The sequence below is a fragment of the Artemia franciscana genome, chromosome 12 (assembly GCF_032884065.1).
Source record: "Artemia franciscana chromosome 12, ASM3288406v1, whole genome shotgun sequence".
Taxonomy (NCBI): domain Eukaryota; kingdom Metazoa; phylum Arthropoda; class Branchiopoda; order Anostraca; family Artemiidae; genus Artemia; species Artemia franciscana.
The window spans coordinates 3,167,809-3,192,284 of NC_088874.1; the positions used below are offsets into that span (position 1 = coordinate 3,167,809).

Sequence of the window (24,476 nt, forward strand, 5' to 3'; positions counted from 1 at the left end):
TGGCATACATGCTTACTTCTAACTTTCCAAGTGAATATTATCCCATACTTATGATTTAAAAATTTATTTTTGCTATAGGTAGCAGGAAGATTATAACTATTCTTAACTGTTTAGATCTTTTATTGTTTTTTAGGTAAATGTTTGTTTTAAAAATTGGTGTTAATCTTTGGTAAATCTCCTGACTAGTTTTTAACCTTTGTACTTAAAGAACTACTGTACAATTTGAAATGTTTATTGCCCCAGGCTACCTCTAAAATAAAGCAACATAAAAGAACAGTACAAGCATTATGTAAGCAAACCATGGTACAGGCACAGCAGGGAATTAAGCCCAAGCATAGTGGAATGCTACAGTTCAGGTTAAGCAAAATGGAAATTGTTATTTTGTTTTTGGAAACCAAAGACTTTGTCTTTCTGTCCAATCCTTAACAAGGCTAGCAATTTGTACTTCTAAATCTCTTTTACAAGAACTGTCACTCCTTCCAAACCAACAGCCATGTTATTGGATTTATTGGGTAATCCATCCCAATGCAGCAGTTTGAACAGCTGCTTTATATATATACAGACTACATCTGACTACCAATAATCAACTTGCCTTATAATTTATTTATTTTTTTAGGGAAAGAGACATTAGAGTTATCAACACTAAGACAAAGCTCAAGTGGGACCTTCACAGTACCATTTCCTGATAGGAATCTGTCCAGAAAGGGAGGAGAAAATTACCAGTAATATCAAGTTTTGGCAAGGGGTGAAGGGAACAATGCATGAAAATGGGCATCCATTCACAGATCTACAGTGCAAGAACAAATATGACAATCTAAAAAATCAATACGAAATTCAAAAGGACAAAGCTGGGACAAGCGGTGAGGGGAATATAAAGTGGGAGTACTACAAAATAATGAGACTATGTTGGAGATAGACCACAGATACAGCCAGTTGCTGTTGAAAGATGGGGCAGGAATGGTATTTTTAAAAGACACTGTGACAACATTTGAAGAGAATTTTTCCTCTCCTACCCCTGCTGAATTTTCTATTGAATCAGCTGTTGAACGGACGGAGAATCCATGCTCTTCTTAAAAAGCGTTCGGGCCCAGTAAGAGGAGGAGAGTTAACAGCGAATCCTCTCTACCACAAAATAAAATTGCCTCAAAACCTACTGTGGCAGAGACAATCTTACAAATGAATGCAGATACAAATAAGTGTCGCAAGGAATGTATTTTAAGGCAGGATTTAGCTTTTGAAAAAAAGAGTGCTGCGCTTGAATTACTTCAAAAGCTCATTGAAAAATTTTAATTTATTTTAGTTTTTTTTAATCAATGTAAAAAATAAATGAACTTAAATATAATAAACTTTTTAATATTATTTGAACAAGGAACAGTAAACAATCACAGTAAGGAATTAGTTGAATGTATTATTTCCAAGAAAGTAAATTAGAAATACAGTATGTATTCTATTTTTTTTCATATTTGTGTGATAGTGACCTGGAGCAATTATTCAGTGAATCCTTGTTCTTCCAGAAAAAGAAACAATAGTTAATAATCTTAACAATCATCTGGAGTATTTTATTTATAGGCCTACCTTTCCATACAATTCAGCCAGGAAAAAATATCACATCACTTGATGCCTTTTGCATGCTCCTTTCCAAAATAGGGACTAGTTCCATTTGAATCATTCATGGAGACCACAACGACTCATTATAGGCTTGTTTTTAGGGTAAATTTGTAGTCTTGGGTAGTTCACAGCATAAATTTTGTTTTCCTTATTCTTTATAGTTAGATGTTAGTATGAAAATAATTTTGCAGAATTCTTAAAATGAGCCTGAAACTCCTCAAATAGGATTTAAGCTTTGCTGAAGTCATTTTCAATGGGCGTTAAGCTCTTTTTAAAAAATTTCTTTAAATTTGTTTTTGAAATAACGTTGGACTATGTAGTAAAAGCTTGCAAGGGCAGCCAAAAAATATCCAAATTACTGTCCAGGCTATGTTTGAACACATAAATGGAACAGAATAAATGTTTTTATTCCCTTCACTGTCAGTGTCAACAGATAAGCCAGGGATTTATTGTTTTAATTCCCAGAAAAATTAGTCTTACACCTGGTCTCAAAAGTGAGATTAAATTTGTCCTCCTGCTTGTTTAAAGAACAGATGTATAATTGAAGTTTTCTTCTTTTGTATCTTACATTTAATGGGCCTAGATGGTATGTGTTCCTGTATTCATCTGTCTTGCTTCTTTTCTACAGGAATGTTTTTACCTCGACGTTGTGCCACCTAAAGGTCGTAACTGACATTTTTTTCAAAAACGAGATGGCAGCAGCTTCCTATCTGTTTTTTTTTCTTTTTCATATTCTGTGCCCAGAGTACGTAAATATGAAACTGAAAGGTCCCAACTAAGAACGTTGAAAAGACATGTGTGAAAACCTTGTCCCACCTAAAGGTCGGAAGTGGTAGTTACGACCTTTAGGTGGATCAGTTTTTGTCGGATCGTGTCAGTTACGTCTATTAGTAAGTTGCGACCTTTCCTTTACTGTCCACAGTTATGCTTGAAAAGGAGTTTTTTCAATAAATTCTGGGCTAGCAAAAGAAATCCGAGGTAAGAGGTGCTATAGTATTTATTTTATCTTGAATAACCTACCTATGCAAACTCAGTTTTCTACAAGAAAAGGTTGGGTATTACCAGATAATGCCTTACTGGTAACCTCTGTTTTGTCCAATTATTTTGCATTTTATCCAGAAAATATGTGCAAATGCAAGATCAGGAGTACCTACAAATGTTTTCAAATGCGTGTTAGGTAGCCTAGCAAAATCTCTATAGGCTGTGAGCAAAAATACCTTTGATTTTACCCTTGCTAAACTGGAACCTTATCTCTTGCTTAACAAGGTCTACTACCTACAGCAAGGGAGAGCTCCTGCCAGTAGTCTGAGTCAGTATTCAGAAAACTGGGCTGGCTTATGTGTGTACTCACATCAAGTAACAAAGGAAGAAGTGCCTGTCCCCCACTCACTTCATTATGCACAAAAGCCAACCCAGTTTTCGAAACATTGAGACTCTCCCTTGATTTATATTAAGTGAATGGAAACGAAGTATTAAATTTCCAGCGTTTTTTTTTTCATATTGACCTAAATTTGCCATTCCAGGGATTTTCCATGACTCGCCGAGTGTTATCAACCAAAGACATTTTGGACCATCTCGATGACATATCAGATGAAGACCTTTCAGGTGGCAGTGATGGTGATGATTGGCGTCCTGAGCTCGAGCCTGAGCCTGAAAGTGATGATTCTAGTCAAGAAGAAGCTATAGAAATATCTGCTAGAGACCCGGATGCTCCTTCTGGATCAGTGGGAAATGAGACAGAAGCAGAGCTTATCGCGGAAAGTATACGTATACCCCCTGCAGTACTTGTAACAGAAAATGCATCTTCAAGCCATGGTAGCTGTCCCTTAGTTTTTGACGCTGAAGAACAAGTGATTGAGGTCGTGGTGGTCTCTTCCACTTCAAAAGAAACTAACCTTACAAGGAAGAGGAAGAGGGCTGCAGGGGAAGAATACTCGTCACAGAAAACTAACAAAACTGTGGAAAAACGTCAGTGGAAGAAAATTACCTGCAAATGCAGGTTTTTTTCATGTAGAAGCATAAGCGAGGAAGAAATTCAGAAATCTTTCAGCGATTATTGGGAGCTTGGAAGACTACATGGGAATATGCATACACAAAAACAGTTCATACTGCAGCATGTTGTGAAACGCTCAACTAAGAGAAAGACGGGAGAGACAAATAGGCGAACAAGTACATTCGAATATTTTCTAACAGTCACAGGTGAAAAGAAAGGGGTGTGTAAAGCCTTTTTTCTTGGTGCCCTAGGGCTTGGAGAAAAGTTTGTCAGAAACTGTGTTATGAATACCTCTGGGGCAGGCACTGCTTCTTCAGATAAGAGGGCTGAGACAAGCCCCCAGAACTTCAAAAAAAAGGGCAACTCACGAACAAATTGATTTTATCAGAAAGCACACTGAAAGTTTCCCTGCAGTCGATTCCCATTACTGTCGAGCAAATTCAACCAGGCTGTATTTGGATGCGCAACTTAACTTGTCTAAGCTATACAGACTGTATCTCGAAAAGTGTGTCGAAGAAAGAAGAAGACCAGCATCAAGAAAAGTGTACATTAAAGTGTTCAAAACAATGAACAGATCTTTTCATGTTCCCAAGAAAGATCAGTGTCCAGTTTGCACTAGGTGGAACTTTTTGCTGCCTGCAGAAAAAGAAGGTGAAAAAGCAAATTATGATGCACATCTTCTTAGGGCTAAAAGGGCAAGAGAATTGAAAAATGAAATAAAAGAAAAAATAAATCAGTGTGAAGAAGGCTTTGAGTCAGCAAAGCTTTACAATGTTGACTTGCAGAAAGTGCTTGAGACACCAAAGTTGGAGGCTGGACCAATTTTCTATAAGCGCAAACTGGCCATCTACAATCTAACTGTGTACGACCTCAACTCAAGGGAAGGTATTTGCAATTTGTGGGACCAGACTTATGGCAAGAGGGGTTCAAATGAAACTTGTATACTTCTGTTCAACCTAATGAAAACAAATGGTGACGTGAGAAAGTTCTATTTTGTGACCGATTGTTGTGGGGGACAGTTTAGGAACCAGTTCATGGTCGCTATGTATGTGTTTTCGATAATGACCCTGCCAAATGTCCAGGAAATAAACCATATTTTTCTAGAATCTGGGCATACGCAGCAAGAGGGAGATACAACGCACACTTGCATTGAACGGGCTGCCAAGAACGTGCCAGTTTTTACCATCGAGGGTTGGCGGACCATCTGCCTTCTAGCACGGATCAACCCTTTTCCGTACATTGTGAATGTTATTGACGATCATAAGTACTGGTCGGACTTTCACCAGCTTGGAGAAGATCTGATAAAGAACAAGAAAAAGTCAACCGACCGTACTAATGTTCTTAGGAACAAGATCAAGTACATTCGTGTCTGCAAAGACGCTCCCAGCTTGGTTTATTTCAAGTATGATTTTGAATCGAACTTTAAGTCGTTTGATATTAGAATGGGAAGTGGAAACGCCTCTGAGTCCGAACTGCAGCTCAAGAAAGCTTATCCAAAGCGTCTGCCTCTTGCTGCTGCCAAGTACAAGGATTTGCAGGATCCTTGCAATTCATTAGTTATTCCCCGAATCCATCATGACCTCTACAAAAATCTGCCATATTCCAAAGTGGTGAGAGATGCTCAAGAAGAGCCTGATGTTGAAGACGTGGATCAACAGGTTGTTGACGATGAAGCAGAGTACTAATTTGTGCACATTACAACGTATTTTTATTAAAATTAGATATCCTATTGAGGGTCTTAAGTGACTATAGGCACATATTCTTGTCCCACCGAAAGGTCGTAAATAGCAGTAGTCTATAAAGCAAGGGGGCTAGAGATTTTTTTACAATGGTGCTGTATAAGTTTGCTATTTTCATTGAATGTACGAAAATATTAATAATATCAAGCAAGCTTGCAACTTCGAAGGCTAAAATTTCTGTCTCCTGTAAAATTATAATATTGTCAGTTACGACCTTTTGGTGGCACAACGTCGACCTCATCTTTAGAATGATATACATTTTTTTTTGAAATGACTTATGCTTGAAGTACATTTTAAGGATTTTGACCTATCTGTTTCCAAAGTTATGATTGAAAACTTTTTATTTTGTAAACATAGAAAACAAATCAAAAGAGGAATAAATACTTATGTTGCAGTAACTTGGAATGAAAGCCTAATATTTGCAGCATTATGGTCACGTTTACTTTTTCCATCTTCCTGTTGGTTTTCTACTATTCTTACATCAAAGTTACTATTAGGCAAACTTGGATCCCTGTATTTTTCAGCATCAAAATGAATCAAATCACTGCTATTCACACAAATATTATGTAATACACAACACGAAATCACTGAGTTATATATAAATGCAATTTCTGGGGAAGGAAAAAACTGTAAGTGACGGAAACGACCTTTCAGTTTGCCAAATGTCCTCTCAATTGTCATTCTTGTAGATGAGTGTCTGAAGTTGTTGTTCTGCTGGTATCTAGTTAAATTTCCTGTTTCTCGATAGGGAGTTAATAGATATGGGCTCAATGGATAAGCACTGTCTCCTATAATATGACAGTCTGGTGAAAAGTTTGTTAAATTATTTTCCATATCTTACCCCAGGTATGAAAGTCAATATACACGAGCATCATGTACTGAGCCAACTTGACTAACACAGCAATTTGTAAACTTTAAATTTTGTTGGCAAACTGCCTGCATTTGTACTTAATGGTACCCTTTTCTGTTCACATATGAATCACTATGCTCAGTAGGAGCTGGTATTGGAATATGAGTTCCATCAATACAGGAAATAACCCCCGGAAACTCTGACATCTTGTTAAAATGTTCCCTTACATTCTGAGCATGCTGTCTTTCTGGCCATTTTATTAAAGAAGATGCCATTCCAATAAGGACATCTGCCTTTCTTCTCAAAGTTCTAGCAACAGAAGATTTTGAAACAATAAAGCTCTGAGAGACTGATCTATAGCTGCCAGGGGTTGACCATACCCATAAAGCAATTGAAAGTGAGGCATATTGTTGGCTCAAAATTGACCCCTTTAATTCTCAGTTTGGAGCTAATTTTCTGCAGCAGAGCTTCAGCTGTTCCCCTCTCTAGTTGGAAGTGAGACTTAAATTCTTTGTCACTCACAACCGGATTGTTACTTCATAAAAGCCTTTTATTTTTGATAAATAAATATTTTCATTCACTTCTCCAGCGGTAACACATGCCTAGAAAACAAAAATCATGTACAAGCTAAGCAAAATATTACTTAAAGAGAACTATAAGTGGTTGATAATTGAGAAAAAACATTAATAATCCTGATTCATTTTTCAAAAGTTACTGGCCACACAATTTACATGAAATCAAAGATTCACATCATCATCTAACCCCTATAATTCAATATATGTGCCAGAATAATTTCTAAAGAGCTTTGTTTTATGTCTTCTTACAAATCCTGTAAAATTCTACAACAGAAAGAAATTAATTCATATTAGATAACTAATTTTTGGACAATTTTTGATCACATCCAATAATCTATTTAGAAGAATTTACTGTAGCTACTAGCCCCTGACAAATCTTGGAAACAGAGCCTTTAGAGATAAAGTATAATACAACAAAGTTGTATTATGCAATGTTATCATTGCAAGTTACTTAGAATTACAATGGACACCACCAAATTAAGTATTTGTGTTTGCGCTAATTTGTTGTAAATTCAGAAAAGCAAGCTGATGTTTATGTTCCATCAGAAATTTGTAATCTTGTAACAAGCCAACAACTGCATCCATAACCAAAATGATAAGATGCTAATCAATGTATTTCTGAGGGGGGAAAATGTATGATGGGAGAATTTGCTGCAGGAGAAATTCTCCACAAAGAGGAAATTCTAGCTAGGAAAAGTTATATGATTTGATTTCCACTTCACAATACTCTACTCTTTATGCTACAGTTTGACCTTTTGTCCCAATTCTTTAAGAGCAACTCTTGAAACACAAGGGCCATTTAAATAAAATAAGAAACTGTTTTCAGTCCTAAAAAACTGTTTCTATGTAATATTAAGAAATTAAAAATTATTGGCTTTGGGTAAAATAAATGTTACCAGATAATACACAAGAAATTGGGCAACATGTTTCTTTTTAAATGGGCTTGTGCTAAAATTGATAATATGTATTTTTCAAGAAAATCCTGACAAGGAAAAAATGGGGACAGTTTTTGGAATTAACATATCAAAGAACATGAAACTGGGCAAAATACTTTATGGAATTTTCAAAACTTTAATTTTTGCAGGCCAATTTTATCTACGAGTAAATTTATTAATGCCTAACCTGAGAAAATTAATTCCAAGAAATAAAAAGTTGATTCTACGAAGAAAGTGATAGGTGATGTAGTCTATATGAATATTTTTGCTATTTAACCAAGATTTTTTCTTGGCAAAAAAGAAAATAGCTAAATGAAAACCATAAAATAGCCTAAAGTCAAAACATAGTCAAATAAAGAATATATCTGCTATTTAACTAATTCCAATAAAATTATTAAATTAATTCCAAGAAATAAAAAGTTGATTCTACGAAGACAGTGATAGGTGATGTAGTCTATATGAATATTTCTGCTATTTAACCAAGATTTTTTCTTGGCAAAAAAGAAAATAGCTAAATGAAAACCATAAAATAGCCTAAAGTCAAAAACATAGTCAAATAAAGAATATATCTGCTATTTAACCAGCAAAACAAAATTAGCGAAATAGAAAGCGTAAAACAGACCATAGCCAAAAGCCAGGAAACAAAAAGAGACCTGTTGATTGTACAGGCTGTCAGGTATTTAGTCAAAATGTTACTATTGGGTTATTTGGTCTATATTTATGGTGAATTGTTTCTTCAAATATACAAATCAAAATAAAGATTCAAAATGATTGTATACAAGATAATGAATAACATCATAATCGCAGGTTACAACAATAAATGACTTTGTAGCAAAACAAAATAATATATTTTTAAATAAATTCAGAACCTATTTTCTCAGTCCTAAAAAACTGTTTCTATGTAATATAAAGAAATCACAAATTATTGGTCAATATAATACTTATCTCCACTCCAACATTCATTTATAATATACCCTACAAAAGAACGAATGGGGTAGCTAAGTAGTAATACTATTTGGCAGTTGCTGCTAAAGTGTCAGCAGCTATTGGAATTCTGTTTAATTGTGCTATTGGCAACTTTGGAACTTTGTTCATCCCTGAATATACAAGATTGTGTCTAGAAAATGAATAGCTTGCAAGAATAAATTGAATATTATATTACAACTTACCACCATCAATTCTTCATCTTCATTTGATTCTACATCAGTATCCATCATTTCATCAATAAGCAACTGTAGAACTAATAATGTTGTGCCACGTCTGATGTACCACTGACAGAGCTCAATGTATGAAGATTTGAAAAAAAAACAGTAAAATCTGAAATTGTTTCTAGCTGAGACACTCCATTGAATTTCTCAAGTTATTCAATATTTAGGATTTTGTAAGATATCTGTTTCAATAATAATGAGTGTTTTGAAGAGTATCTAGTATTTGAGATGGAAGGAATGCATACAAAGTCTATATGCTCTTATTTTTGTTTTCTACCTATCAAAAACAACAGTTTTTGAACAGCCATCAGAAGAGAGAAATTTCACTTCACAGAAAAATCCTAAATCAGTCATTGAATTTTTATGCACCCATCTCTATGCTATATTTTTCATGAATTTTGGAATATTTGATGGAGGCTGTAAAATTTTGTTCCTTTATCGGGCTTTGAATAAATCATTTTTATTTTGGACTGTGGTCTCGAAGAAAGCCTCGATTTAATTAGAAGCAAATACTGTAAACGGAAAACTGTGTTGTGACTACTCTGCTTTATGAAGGTTAAACTTGGTGAACTGAATATTTCTAAATATGTCATCCACTTTACTCTAAATTAAATCCTACCTACAAGTATATGTTTATTTCTCTTGTTAAGTTTAGGTCATGGCAAAGCATGAGCCTGATTTGGTTATTAAAAAAGTTTCTGAAAATCATATTGCCCTAACAGCTAAATGTTCCAAGTTCACAAATTAATGCCCAAGAAAACATTTTTAATTTTCATGAAAAATGGACATTTTTAATATAGCTTATACCTTTGGTCTGATACAAGTTTAACCGACTCAGAAGCAAATACTATAAAATTCTGCAAACAAACAAAAAACACAAATTCTATAAAAATGCAGACATGAAACCTTTACAATTTTCTATGAATAAGCTAAAATCAGTCAAGTATAAAATAATACAAAATCCAGGACAAAGCTAAAGTCTTTTTGCTGTGCTAGTTCACAAATCGCATTAATTCACAAGACTGTGGATGGAAGACGGAAGGAAATATATTTTGAAAATTTGGGGGGGGGGTCCTTGATGGATGTACCAAAATATATATATTTCGATGAAAATTCTCTAAGTATTTTGCCAAATCTAGGGGAATTCCTTCTCATTTGATGCTACTGTTGGACCCTAGATCCATTACTGAAAAATCAATTAGCAAGCTCAATTACTTTTAAAGATAGCCTAGTGAAAAGGCCATCATTTAGAAATCTTAATTAGCCTAGTCTAAAATTCTAACCTTAATAGTTCAATTGAATGTCAGAAGGTGATAGGCCTACTCCCAAAACTTTCAATAATCAACTCTACTGTATACTATCTCAGACACTAATGTACTGCAATTAATATAGAAACAGGATATTTAAATCAAATCTTAGTTAATACCGACAAATTTATTGCAAAATTAATGCTTTTCCATAATGAATTTAGCATTAAGTTATTTATGCAACATTCTGTTTTTCCTTTTGTGAACAAAGAGGTCGATTTTACACAGTAGGTCAAATCTAAAATATAGAGGCTAGCTTAACCCATCAGTAAACAATGCAGAAAATACTAACTGTGGTACAATTCTAGTTTAGCTACTTTTTGCTATCTTGGCAAGGGGTTAGGTTGTTCAAACTATACCCAAGCCAAACAAGTTTAAACATGCAACTAGAATATCCTATTCATATAGGCCTACCCCTAGAGTATATCTAAATTTTCTGAGTTCAACGTCAGTTCCAAAATATTCTAAGAGTTTCCTTTACTGGTCAGTGGCTTTAGCTAATATATTTACAAGGACTTATGCGCAGGAAGTTATTCTAAGTTCAGACTAAATGAGTCTAAAGCAAATTTTTATCAAAATCTTGGTCCCATTATTTTTTCTATATGAATAAGACCTTAGTTACTTCAAATGCCGTTCCTGGTGAACGTAAAATTTCAGTAACTTCTCTAATTACTTTAAAGTTACTTGATTTTTCACGTGGAACACGCTCTAAATAATTTTTTTGCTAGCAAGATAGCTGCTGCCTCAGTAAAAAAAAAAAACAAGCTCCCCTATCGCCATCTATATTAGGAACAAAATATAACCGTACCTTACGAATTAATTTATGTAACGAACTTCTATACTGGTGTATCTTCATCATGCATATGATGAGGTTTGCCCCCTCGGTAATACCTCGCTCTTTACATTAGATCTTTACATATTAGCATAGATGTCTGGTACCTTTTCTGAACCTCTATCATGCTCACATTTACGATCGGTATGATCGATATGAAGCAAATGGTACACTCGTTGTCCCTGCAACACAACCACTCTTCCTACAGGTCATAGGAAAGTGGGCTCGTGATTCTTGTATAAGCTACCCTTCCTCTCCAGCCTCTACCACCCTCAATCCATTAGCTCAAATTTATGCATGTTCCATCTTCTTTAAGGAGAATCACAAAAAATCTCTAATTGATTGCTGAACTATAGGAGTATTGCACTTAGTTTGAATAGGAATCACACAAGGATATTCAACATGGATGATAAAAAAAACAAAGTGTTGTTGACCTCTGTGGTAGCTCCTCCGCCCAAGGATTGAAAATCTATATTATTGGTGAAGTATAGTGTTCCACAGAGCCCTTAACATCCCTCCGCTGTCAAGAAATCGACTGAAACGCAGCCAAGTCACAGCTTGTTTTAATTGAAAATGATGTAAATAGTGACGAAGACTGTACTGCATTTCCATCATAAACACCGAAATATAAGAAGAACAATAAAAAAGTATGCTCTATAAGACAGTGCAGTGCGGACTTTAAATGAATATTTTGGCCCTATGTCCAAGGGCCGTCCTCAGTAAACAAATTACAAGAATATAAAAATCTCACATTAAAATACGATCATTGAAACTAATATCTTTATAAAACAGTCCTAGCATCATTGCTTCAGAGAATTTCTGAAGTAATTCTTCAGAGAAGGACTTCACCAGGACTGATTTGCTTGGACTGGAGGGGAGAGAGGAGTGTATTATTCTTTCGCTGAACTTTTTCTCCTTAAATATTTGAACTGTATTATTTTATTTTGATTAAGAGAAATTAAGAACAGTTGATTAATATTCACGAGTTATAGACAAATGCTGTGGTGTCTCAAGGAGTGTTAGAAGTCTTGGCCCATTTGTTAAAGCCGTTTGAGCCGAAATTTGGCTTTAAAATTGACTGTTCCTTTTATTGGCCTGAGTCAAAGCTAAGACTATTAAATGAAGCTGCTTGGACTCTTAGTAACATCACTGCGGGATATCAGTGTCACATTGAATCGGTGGTTCAGTCGGGATGCTTCGCTCATCTTGTGAAAGTAAGTCTCCTATCTTAATAATAATTTTTGTTTTACTTGTCAGATCTTTCTTAAATACATCATGTGAATTTTAATAAATGAGATTCATGGCTTGAAAAGAAATTCGTTTTACTAGGTTTAAATAGTACAAGCAAAATACAAATTCGCTAATATTATAAATAAGCTATTCTTTTTGTTTGCTAAAATAAGTTTGCAAACTTTAAGTATAATGGTTAATACATCAAGTTTATTTAAACCACAACATACATAGGCGAGATTGTTTGAGAATTTTTTTTTTTTTAGCTGGTTCCTCAGACATTTTTACTTTTATGTTACCTAAAAGTAGCAGATAAATATATATAATCATTTCTTTGATCTGAATGCTCCTATTATTCGTAATATCACACAAGAAATCGGAGTCAAGATTATTGAAAGAAAACAACCTAATAACACAAGATCTCTCCAAAAATCTTGCACGCTTTCTCTCCCTTTCACGGTCAACTTCATCTTGATCTTCTGTGCTATTTATTGACATCTGCTCAACACTTTAATCGCTTTATCGATTCTACCTTAACTGAAAACGTTCGCCTATTTGTTGAAAAACTAAAAACTGGTTAATACATCAAGTTTATTTAAACCACAACATACATAGGCGAGATTGTTTGAGAATTTTTTTTTTTTTTTTAGCTGGTTCCTCAGACATTCTTACTTTTATGTTACCTAAAAGTAGCAGATAAATATATATAATCATTTCTTTGATCTGAATGCTCCTATTATTCGTAATATCACACAAGAAATCGGAGTCAAGATTATTGAAAGAAAACAACCTAATAACACAAGATCTCTCCAAAAATCTTGCACGCTTTCTCTCCCTTTCACGGTCAACTTCATCTTGATCTTCTGTGCTATTTATTGACATCTGCTCAACACTTTAATCGCTTTATCGATTCTACCTTAACTGAAAACGTTCGCCTATTTGTTGAAAAACTAAAAACTTGTCATTCCCAGAATATACGAAAAATAGATAACCGTTTTAGGTTTAGTGTGTTGTTATTATTATTTCATGTTTTAGGAGAATGAAGATACAGATAGTAGTGACAAGACCCAAGGTTCTGTACCGGCGACATGGTATTGGCACCAGAGGCATGAAAAAAACCGGTACAAACGGGAAAATGAGGCACTTAAGAAGGAAATTAAGGAAATGAAGAAGCAGATGAAGAACAAAGAAGACGATTCATCTTCTGAATGAAAGTTTGTTTCTTTAATTTGCTTCTTAAGTGCAAACTTAATTTAAGTTTGTTTAATAAAGTTTCTTTTGTCCTGCTCGTCTTTATTCATTAGGAAATACACGTCGCCGAAGCTCAATTTTTGTTTTAACAAAGGCATGGTAAGCATTGATGACCTTGTCCGTTTCAAATTCCCAACCCAATTATCTTAACTATTATTTCCAATTTTGGCACCTTTTGACCCCGCTGTCGCTTATCGTCTAACCTCATTTTTCTTTCTTCTTCATTTTGGACATTCATTATTTCAGACAATTTGCCATTACTCATTACTTTAGCTGTCCTTATTGGTCTAGTTTTATATGACGATCCAGGTTGTCGATTTGTTAATTGTTAGGTGGTGGGACAAAATATCTTTTCCTTCAACAAATTATAATTTATAATACTTAAAAAAAATTGTTTTTTGGGTCTTGTCTCATTTGAAAGTCCAGGTTGTTGATTCTCACCCGTTGTAAATTTAATTTAATTTTAATTAAGCCTCTTAACGAATTTTCTGACCTATCCCGATCGTTTTTTTCTGCGAAAATATTCCAGGATACCTATTTTCCCGAAAAAATATATATACTATTTGTGCTGATGAAGCTGTTTTTTCTCTGGGGTGTTTCCAGGGCCCTATGCAGGGGTTATTTGGGGGGTTTGGAACCTAAATTTTTGTCCGACTCATAAAAACGAAACAAAAATAAATATAAGAAAGTAGTGTGTTTTTATAGATTTTTCGGTGCTTCCGTATTATATGGTACACACTCGAGAAATGAAGTTAAGTTAATCGTAACGAAGTATAGCAAGATATGATGAAAATAAAATAGTTTAGGGACAAAATTTAGAAACTACAACAAAGAATAACGGAAATTATTATAATAAATACGTAACCAAAAATAACCTAACCAAAATACCAACTATATATTAAATTGAAATAGTGTAAATATTTATTATTAGTTATTAGTAAATAGCTAACTTCATTTAAAAGCTTCCAAGCGCTAAACCGGAATTTAACAACATGCGATTAAGAGCATTGACGATAAAGATTTTTCAGATGACTTTCAGAATCTGTGCCGGAAAAGTTGAGAGATTCCTCTTAAGTCATATTCTAGTAATGTAAGGGAAGTAGCTATGAGATATTTGCTACTTTTAACTTGAAAAAGGCTTTTTCCACAGAACAAGTATTTCAAAGAAAAGTAAAGAGCTTCATTAAACAAAAAATGAGGTGAAATAAAGTCAAATAATTTTCTAAGCGTAAAACGACAACAAATCACCATCAATAAATAAATGAAACCTAAAACGAACATAAATTACAATAAATAACCGAGTTAAACTCAAAATAAGTAGAAATTAACATGAGTAAGGCTGACAACCCCTATGTTTTCCCAAAGACCAGTGCAAATTATGTTCTTGTCTTGGAAAGGCATGTGGAATAATTTGATTTCATTTCTACTCGTTTTTGGTTTAGCAAAATCTAATTTACACAATATATGTGCGAACAAAGAATATCTTCAAAACTTCAGAGTTCAAGGTATGAGGACCTATTTTTGGATTGAACCTGTAACTGATATTTGGTAAAGGATTATCGTCACTACCTGACCCGTAGCCAATATATTCATAATAACTAATTCAGTGACCAAATGAATTATAAATAAGCGGATTATTTTGAAACTTGAGTAAAAATTCCCTTGGGAACTGTGAATTCTCTTATTGATATTTTCATGGCTTATGTATCATATAGGTCAGGATTAATCAGTTGCGAAAATAATTATAATTTCTGATATTATAGACAATTATATTACGATAAAGGTGAGAGGTGAATAGAAAGATGTTAAGAAGTCAAGATTATCTTGATCAGATCCATATCTACAACCAGCATTGTTTTTACTCTGATAGAGGAAAGTCTTGTCTTGTCTATTTTATAAAACCAAGAAACAAAGGCTAGTTTACTGTACTCATTATATTGTCCTTTTTCTTGTTAAACTCTCACGAAGTAAATTATAAAAATGACCCGAACAACCAGAATCAGGCAAGCAACAAATTCTTACAGTCCAGCCTTCAGTGCTACAAACAGGGGCAAAAATCCCTCAAATAGCACCACATCACACCAGGCAGTGGATGGGAACCCAATAAGATATTCACCTAATATGGAAGAGTGTTGATCAGGAAAAAATCTTAAGAGACCTGATCACTGATTTAGGGACCAATAAGGATCAAAGCTAGACTTAAGGACTTCTAGCCCTGCGCTACAGCGCAGGGCTGTAGCATGTAACTTGTACCATGTTAAAATAATAAAGAACAACACCTGAAAGTAAAGAATAACATTTAAACTTGAAACAAACAGCAAGTATTGCGTAAATGAGGAAAGCTGCCCGTCCTCACTACCTCGCTAAACGCTCAAGTTTTTTAGTATTTTCAAACAAAATTTAATTTCATTTAAACGGCCCTCGTGTTTCAGCAGCCTTAGGAAAGAAATTGGGATAGTAAGTGAAATTTCGCTCTAAAGTGCATTAGGTTGTAACACTGGTACTTACTTACAGCTAAAAAAAAAACTGGTTGATTTAAAATTTATTTTCATTTTTCAAAAAATACCGGTAAATCTACCTCCCATATCCACGGAAAATCTACCCTTGAATGAATACTCATGAAAATGCAATTCCTTATTATGTTCATTGTAATATAAACCTCTTTTTTGGATTTTCGGTCACTATTAGCATGAGACTTTCCTTACTTGCAGTTCGTTCCCATTAACTGCATAATTAATATAGAAAAAATGACTATATAAAACAGAATGTTACCATTTAAAGGTAAATAAAAACAAAGTTCTTGGCATCACCTATCTCTTCTCCTAGTAAGTTTCTTGATGGTACCTCCACCTTCATAATTTTTATGCCGTCATGAAAATAAAATAAAAAAAATTCTGCTGCAAGGACGATTATAAATTGATCGTTATATGTGAATGACATGGACAGATTACATAGCTTACAGCCCTTTCCTTAAAGGACTGTGGAGCCTTATTTCCATCACCAAAAGCACAGTTATTAGATCTTTAACGAATGTCTTAATTTTTGATTGGATTGATGTGAAAAAAGGGCCCGAGTGAAGGGAGCTAAGTGGCCTCCGATCATTTTGGTGACTTAAAGAGAGTACTAGAGCTTTAGATTTCCGTTAAATGAGCTCTGATAATCTCCTAGGATCATTGGCTCAATATGATCACCCCTGGAAAACAAGTAAATGAAAATGTATCCGCGATCTTCCTTCTGTCAGAAAAATACAAAATTCCACATCTTTGTAGAGAGTAGCTTGAAACCTCAAAGGTAGAGTTTTCTGATGTGCTAAACCAGATGTTGTTTTGAAATCACTTGACTTTTTGGGGTGTTTACCGCCATTTTTTCAAACATGAGGAATTAATTTTCAGGTTTAAAACCTCAGTTTTAAGACTTACTCAAAGACTTGTTTGGAAAAACCTGGTTTTGAAGGGTTAAATTCTAGTGTTCATTACTTTTGTATCTCTATCTCTTATGGACTCGAAATTGTGTAAGGCATTTTTTTCTGAAACTGGCAGCTACGCATCGTTCTTTAGTTTTATCGTCTAATGTTACCGTTAACTTGTCAAAAATTCGACCAGAAAAAATGCTCTTTGTCTTTTTTGTTACTAAAAATAAAAAACACCACCTTTTTCAATAGCAAATACTATTTGTAAGTAATGAATGAATTGCCTAACTTACTGACTTTGCCCCGACGGCTATGAGTGGGGGGTGGGGGTTGTATACCAAGATACATAGTTCCTGGACCTTTCAAATTTGCTGAGTAATTGGCTGTCAATATTCGCCTTGTTTTGCAAACTCTTTCTATAAGAAGTGCCTTGACGAATAAATTGAATCCACAGCCTATGATTATTAAATAGTTTCGTCAAAGTGACCATTAGCTACTATTTGTTTTCTAATGCATGTTTTTGTTTAGTTATTTTACCATGGAAGTTTTGGTCTAAGGATTCAAGCATTTTGGCTTATACGCGACGTCATCATGGGTGGGAGCCTTGAGGATGTCTCTTCATTCGCAATGGATGGCTCTTTATTCCAAGGATTGGCAATATTAGAACTATTTAAGATAAATGACAGAGAAATACTTACGACCCTTCTACAACTAGTCGAAGTTATTTTGAAGGTAATTTGTTTTTTACTAATAAAGATAATTGTTCACCCCTGATACTAACTATCAGGGATCTTGGCCCTTATTATTAGAAGAAAAGTTTTTTGAAGCTCATTTTCATTTTCTTTGGTGTGTTTACTTCAGTTGAGAAAAAAAACTAGAAAAACTTAAGAAAAAACATTAAAAAATTCTAGGTCTTAAAAACCAGATGACTGCTTTCCATGGTTACACTGGTCCCTAAAGAAGTCGCTATTTTCAGAAAAATTCCCTCAAGCCCTTATTTTCCTTGTTTTGGCTAGTCAACACATTGCTTTCTGAGTTTTTGGTTTCTGATTGGTTTTTGATAAGCTCGTCATCTCCTTCCCTGTCGTCTCTTTCTCATGGTGTGGAGTAGCTTAGTTGCATAGACAGAGCACAACTACAAAGACTACAAACTACAAAGAGCAGGATTTCAACCAATATCTTACTCTTCCCAATGAGACTTTCTTGTATTTGTTTTCATGTAACTAAAATGGCTTAAAATAGTTTTACTGTCAAGACAAGAACTTTATTTGATTTAACTGCTTTCTCAATATTTGATTGTAACACTGACCTAGATATTGACCAGTTTGATATTTGTTTGATATTTTCAAATATTGTTTTTTTCCGAAAAATCAATTTAACTCGTCTCATTTTCCTTACATGGTCCAACAAAATTCTTTTAAATTTTGTATTTTTGTTTTAGGAGAAGGATCCAATACCCTATTACCTTCTAAAATCAGATTGATGCAACCAAATTCAGAGCAAAATACTTCAATAAAAAGGCAAATTTTAAGACAGCTAAGAATTTAAGAAGTTCAGAAGGAAATGCAGAGCAAAAACCAAACGATAGAAAAAATTCAGCGAGAATATGAAATAGCTATAAAAATAATTCTCAGAAGAGGCAAAAAACTTAAGAGAAGAAGCAGAAGACTTATGAAAAGAAGCTGAATGAAATGTTAATGAGAATTTGGCAAGATGAAAGGAATAATAAAAAGATACGAAGACTATAAAAGATACAAAGAAATAAAAAAGATCCAGATCATCTAGAGAAGATGAGCCTCAGATTACTCTATGCAAATGCAAACTTCCTGCAAAATGCGCTGGGTATGACATTGCTGAGTATAATAATTTAGTATGAGATTAAATACTACCATTTATAAAAGCCTAAAAACCTCTAAATTCTAGGTAAATTACCGAGCTTAATTAATAAAGATTAAACAAATTTATTATAGCAAACAAAGAAGTCAAATCAAAATAAAGTAAGAGCTAATCACAGCTCGTAGTCCTTATTTCAGACAATTGAGTCATTTCATTTGTTTAAGAATTTCAACAAATATCTCAGAATTTCACAAATATCTTCATACAAAGATAATACATTTCTGAAGATCATGCGTGCTGGCAAAACAAAAAGAAGGAGCTTTGCAAATAAGGTGGGAGGATGTCATTAGGAAAGATCTAAGAGAAATATGATATTCCTGGGATTTTGTAAACAGGGAGGTTTTGAGTATATTCCGTTATCCAATTACAATATTGACCAGCAACAATATATTAGATATGATATACGAGCATTACATCCCAGTTACCAGTACTACTAGTATTATATTCAAGTTTACCCATATCAATTCAATTAGAAGCTGCATTAACGAAAAAGCAAGAATAATTAATATCAGCAGTAGGAAAGGAAGGCTCGTTTGAATTAAGATTGAAAGTGTGTAATAACTATAAAAGTGACAATAAAACAGATAAAGAATTAACATAAGGGCAGTCAGTGAACTCTATAATACAAATAAAATAGTTTTTTTGTTTCTGAAATCTGAAGAAGATAACAGTTATACGCAAAACAATAAGGTATTTGACCATATAATAATAATAATTTATTTATAACCTACGTCATAACAAGTTATGGCACTTGTGAATTAACAAAAAGAAAAAAAAAATGAAACATACTGCAAATAAAATACACTACAAATCGAAAAAAACTACACTACAATGAGATTAACCGAACAGACGGACCAAAGAATGATGAGGCGATAAACGATAAAAAGCTGATTCCAAAAAACTTCCATGCAGGAGTTGCACTTATATCAGGGACATCAAACTTACGAATTATCTCCCCATTGCTATACCAAGGGGGGAGATAAAGTAAAAATTTACAATATCTGAAATAAAAAGGCCGAATCGGATGAACATCTTTTTTCTTTAGAAGGGGATAAAGACCAGAAAGATAAAGGACAGAATGATCACAGAATGTAGCATATAGTCTACCGAGTGCACGTCTATTATATTTCCCTCGATTAGCAACTATCTTAGAATAGCCCATTTGAACAACGACAGAATTGAAGTGACAGTAGATGAATGTAAATATCCACAAGAAGATTTGAAATGTGATTTTAGCAATGCTACTGAAGTTATTCTAACGCTTATCAACGAATTTTACAGTTAGAATAAACAAAAAAATGATTAAAGAATATAAACAAACGATTTTTACAATAATATTAATGCCTTTATTTTTTTTAATGTTTCAAAGCATGAATTGAATATTTATTGAGGTGGATCAACTGCAAGTGGATCAGTGAAGAGCAATTATGAAGATGATTGATAGTTAAGTAATGTGTTCATATATAAATTATTTTCGATTTGGAAGTTTGTTCAATAAAATTAATTACTATTAAACGGAGGAAGTTTTAAGCAAAATTAAAATCGAAAATAAATACATTCGAAATATTAGGAAAGAAGATTATACATTGGAATGGAAAACGTGATTACTACAATGGAATGTTGTTTAATATGGAAAGAAAATCGTTATTATTATTGATTTTAAAAGTGAAATGGTTGATCTATTAGTACCTAAAATTTTGATTCTCAGGCAGTCGACTTTGAAAAGAAATTAAAAAAAAGAAAAGAAATTAAAAAATTTGAAGTAACACTTAAGTGCCACATTGATTTTTGTACATGCTTGTAAACTTTTATGCACCGTTATATATGACAATAAATATTGTGTTTTTGACAATTTGATCAAGGGTTAAAAGACACTAAAACAACAATTTGAAAGTATGAGGCACGCAACCTTTTTGGGGCCTTGACTATAGTACGCGGACCGAAAAAGGTTTGGAACCACCGCTTTGGAATATGTTTGTGATTGAATTAGATCCCGGGTCCTCCGCGATTGCGGCCGCAACGAGAAACTCTGAACATTCTGTAAAATGGTATTTCCATGGATAGAAGCAAAGCCTCCAAGTATTACCTCGCAGTTTGCAATTAACTTTGTAGAAAGGTGTCAGAAGTAAAGTTTGGTTGCTCAAGACTCAGTAGCAGTCAATTGTACCGATCAGTGAATTCAAGTGTATTCCTTTTCCAGTGAGTTTGTGTATTTTAGTGCATTATTGGTTTTTAAATTTGCTGTTAACCTTTTGCTTTTATTTGTTGCTTGTTTCCATTTGAACAACATAAAAGAAACTAAAGTGAATGTGACACTTGCATCTATTTAGAATCTACTTAACACGGAATAAAACCTAGCGTACAACAATCGTCTTAGCTTACCTGGAAGTGTAAGCAGAAACGGGACAGACCGATAGAGTTTGCGATCGCTTATTCTATTTATTATTGCAGAGATTGCAAGTGCCATAAAAATGGTAATTAACGAGATCTATGTTAATTAATCGGATAACTTTTAACCGACCACTCACCTTAAATCACCTGCAGTATCACCTTAAATCAGATATGATGAACTTGTTATTCATATCACATGACATAGCTGCACAAAAAGCGAAAATAGGAGAAGGAAAAGCTTATTCTATTTGTTCGTAGTCCGATTTGATGAGCTTTATCCATGGATCCTATCCATAAAAATAATCGATTAAATACAGTTATGGCGAGATTGAAAGGAAGTCTTGTTTCAAGTATTTAGGTATTACATTTGATGAAACTTTGTTGTTTAGGAAACCTTTTGGGAACATGTAAGTGATTTTGTCACTGTACATCGGAATCCTTAGAAGAATCGCACATTTTTTACTGCATTGCATTTTAAGGTTGTAGCATTTCTCTATAATACATCTGTTTATTTCGGGATAGTTTGTCCTTCGGGATGGTTAGGGATGTTTCCGTGGATAGTGAATCCAATTTGAGTTCTCCAAATTAATGCGATCCGTTTACTCTGCAATTAATGTTATGGTGATTCTACGAGACTGGAGTATGGAATTTTATCTTTATGCTTCTCAGGCATATTTAAGGTTAGGTCTGATTGCCAAAATTATAATACTCTAACAAGCAAGGAGTTGTCTGCTCCAATTACAATCACTACAAGGTCTAAGTTTCCCTTTATTTATCGATTAAAAAATAATATAATAGAAATAATAAGACAGTTAATGACATAACAAAGTTTGAAGAATTTAGAAATAAAGTTAAGGAAAAAGTGTGTTCTAATTAAGAATTTTAAGTGATTATTTGTCACCTTTATTTGCGATTTAGGAAGCAAGAACAATGGCGGGTGGGGTGGGCTTTATCGTTCATAATCTTATTATTTCAAAGATGGAAATGGATGAGTTAACTTTGGCGTACATTTTCTTTGGGTTCATTATTGGATATACCATCATGGATTTTGGAAGTAATATAGGGAATAGTGAACTAGAAATATTTACTCAGAGGTGTTTCGTGATATGTGTCTTCATTATTACGATCATAGTTTGGAGACTTGAAAGGAAGTGTGGCCTCTTTTACAATTTAAAAATCAGAGACAAGATTGAAAAGAATAAAAGTTGCATACAAGTATTGAACCTGAGTTCGAAGTGAATACACCTGGATTAAATTGGATATTTTATGAACTTATTAATTCAGTAAGCCCTTTTTAGCTTAAGAATTGTGAACTATTTCAACACTCGGCTATAAGCTCTCATCGAATGAAAATTAGTTCATTATAATTCAAGGTTTCGCAATAATTGGTTAAGGATAAAGTGACTTGTAACCTTGACCTATATAAGAGGATTATCAAAAGAACCATTTGTGCATGAATTGTAGAGAAAAATATTTATTTTAGCTATTATTATTGAACTAATTGAACCAGCTTGATGCCTGTTACCAGTGACGATAATCCTGTCCTTGTTTATTCGCCGATATCGAATTTTGTACAGAGCAAGTTGCTGATTGGAGCAGAGGATGACGTGATTAAAAGGCATGGAGTGGAGTTTTTTGACTCTAATTCGGTCAAGGTGCCAAAGACGTTATTGTGGCAGCTTTGTCCGGGTCGTGAAGATTGCCCTATTCGGAAGGGAAATAATGCATTGGTTAGCCATTTCAGCGACATAATTTCTTTATTAAAATCTCTTGACGAGACTGACACTGATGTTCCGACATTCGTCATAAAGCGTCCTACTGAAGTACCCTGCCTCCCTGCCACTGCCTACACCTCTTTATTCTCAAAATTTAACGACTCCATCAAGTTGTTTTGCGAATGTCTTCAAAACTTTACAATTATGAATTGAGCTTCCCCCAATTACCCAAGCTGGCTTCAGTGCTAGATTCACATGCAACAATTATCGTCTCAAAGGTGCCGGACGCCTTATCTGACCCTCTTAAGCGAAAAGCTTGCTATAGATGAAATTACTGGACATGAATTAGTACGTAGCGTAAAGCCCATCAATGACAAGTGGTATATTAATATGGACAAGTCTGCTACGGAGGACGTCTGCTCGTCAATCCAGAACATAGTCTCCGGTACTACAACAAAAGTGGTTTCCAAGCAGTTTTTTTGGTATATCACGTAATTGTCCTACCGACGTTGACATTACGGTACTAGGAACCCAACACAGTATCATAGATGCTGAGAGATTGGACCTATCTAAGTCTGTGAAAATCGAGTTTTTGGATTCTTTTGCGCAATCTACGTTTTTCAAGACTGGCCTCAGAGGGGGCTATGAAGTTTTTTCTGTTTACGAGTTAAAGGACCTAACCAAATGCTGTTTTAAATGCCGATCACTAGACCATCCACAGTACTCCTGTCCCAGCGATCTCCCGAAATGTGCTCGTTGTGGAGGGCCAAACATATTAACAAAAGATGAGCCTTGCATTGCTGATCCCAATCGCGGCCAAAAACACCCTTCATATAGCTTTTCCTGCCCCGTTATTAAGAATCGAATAAAGTGCAAATCCACCTTTCAACCATGAGTGCATCAATCTCAGTTATTTCGCTCAATATAAATGGCACCAAAGATAATGATATTGTTGTATGGTTCCTACGATTTGGTATGTTTCCAGGAGCATCTTCTCACTGCTTCAAGTTTGAATTTTTGCATCGAAGTCAGCATCATACTGCGTTCCTGAGTCCAGCAAAAGCTACTGGCGGTCGCCCTTGCGGTGGGCTAGCCTGTGTCTTTAAACGGGACATTCATCTACCCTCCCCAGTACTCTTCTACTCGGACAAATTTTTTTCGGCTGTGCGTGTCGGCAGTATTGTATTTATAAACTCTTATCTCCCATATGAAGGATACTCGATCAGATCCTTAGCTAAATTCGGAAAGGCGTGTGGTCTGCTTAAGAATCTTGTGAATCAGGCACTGTTAAACTCTCTACAGTATATAATAGTTGGGGACCTAAATATTGATATTAATCGATCTTCTGTAAGAAGTGAGCTGCTTTTTGAGTGTCTTCCTTCATACCGCGTTGTGCCCAAATCCCACAATTTTTCATAAGTTCATCATTCTGGAAGCACAAGTGATATTGACCATATTATTTGCTCGCTGGTATTATCTCTTCTGCTTCTGTTCATGTTAACGAGCAAGATACTGACCACATGCCAATTTCAGCGAC

General features: G+C 34.4%; 1 protein-coding gene across 14 annotated transcripts in view; it reads right to left on the minus strand.

The window, feature by feature from the left end:
* Positions 1-5,663: 5,663 nt before the first annotated feature.
* LOC136033585 (microtubule-actin cross-linking factor 1-like) overlaps positions 5,664-24,476 on the minus strand; it is a 136,004-nt gene continuing 117,191 nt past the window's right edge. For 7 of the 14 annotated variants that reach the window (XM_065714349.1, XM_065714340.1, XM_065714339.1 and 4 more), the window contains 3 exons: positions 21,362-21,511; positions 8,870-19,834; positions 5,664-6,792 (listed from right to left, as the gene is read on the minus strand). The gene's annotated coding sequence lies outside the window, so the exon portion shown is untranslated. The remainder of the gene's footprint in view (positions 6,793-8,869; positions 19,835-21,361; positions 21,512-24,476) is intronic. The other 7 variants (XM_065714353.1, XM_065714352.1, XM_065714351.1 and 4 more) reach the window with 5 other exon arrangements.